Below are 1265 nucleotides of genomic sequence, written 5' to 3'. Positions count from 1 at the left end.
CATGATACAAGGTAATCCACTCAATCACAACATGATACAAGGTATACCACTCAATCACAACAACATAACACAAGGTATACCACTCAATCACAACAACATAACACAAGGTATACCACTCAATCACAACGATCAATTCTTGGTGTGCACAAGGCAAGAATGATAAATCTAAACGAGGATGTGTTGTCATTTACTCAATTAATCATGACAACAGTTGCTGCTGACAACAATTTTCATGACAAGAAAAACAAACCTTTTATTTTTCGCCCAGGACACCATCTTGATACAAAATAAGAATGTAGTTCGTCTAAATCATTTTCTACTTTAAGAAGAGGCATGAGACTAAGACTGTTCAGTTCGCCTCATTAAATTTCTACAACATACTATGTTTTTAACTTTTCGAAATTTTGCCATGTACTTTCAATGATGAATGACGAAAGGCGACGTGTACTTTTGTGTGTGTTGTTATGTTGCTATGGAGACGTTCACAATGGTGTGGTGATTTCCGGCTTCATGTTCATTTAAAAAGTGCATTTGTGAGGCAGCGTGGTGGAATCAGGCTCTCGTCAAAATAATCAAAGTGCAGAAACATGTTTCCGCAGGTTTGTGAATGTTTATCAAATTTTTGTTTTTTTGGCTCAACGCCTTTCATGCCCATTAAAGAACTCATTTCTCTGTGGATTTTTCTTTAAAACTTTGATTAAAGGCACGAAAATTGTAAATTTTCAGTTACCGCGGACTCTTAAGCTAAGGAAACAACTAATCTTTGGCGGCCATTTTCTCATTTATTTTACCTCCGAAAACAGGTGACCCCCACCTCCTTCATCCACGTAAAGCCAGGTGAACAAGCTGAAAGATGATACCAATAACTCTATATGCCAAAACATTGACGAGCACCTGATTCCACCACGTCATGACACATTTTTTCTCGTGATCATGTGATCTGATAAACCGTTTCTCTCACTGGTCGCCATCTCTGACGACCAACTCTCCCCCCCCCCCCTCACCTTCGTGGTGCGTGCGAACTTCCAGTGAGGACTTGACAGAGAGTTCTATGTTTACACTCAGTGTTTTCTTTTCCCAAGATTATTTTGTTTGACTTTTGAGATCTGTTGTGTTTTCGCCTTTCAAATGCTCAGGTATATCTTACGTTACTCATCGGCTGTGATGGTGATTTGTTCTTGTGACTCATTCTTCTTCTTCTTCTTCTTCTTCTTCTTCTTCTTCTCCTTCTTCTTCTTCTTCTTCTTCTTCTTCTTCTTCTTCTT

This window comes from Aplysia californica, unplaced genomic scaffold, assembly GCF_000002075.1.
Source record: "Aplysia californica isolate F4 #8 unplaced genomic scaffold, AplCal3.0 scaffold01411, whole genome shotgun sequence".
Classification (NCBI taxonomy): Eukaryota; Metazoa; Mollusca; class Gastropoda; order Aplysiida; family Aplysiidae; genus Aplysia; species Aplysia californica.
The sequence above is the reverse complement of the archived record's forward strand: the minus strand, read 5'-3'. Positions refer to the sequence as shown.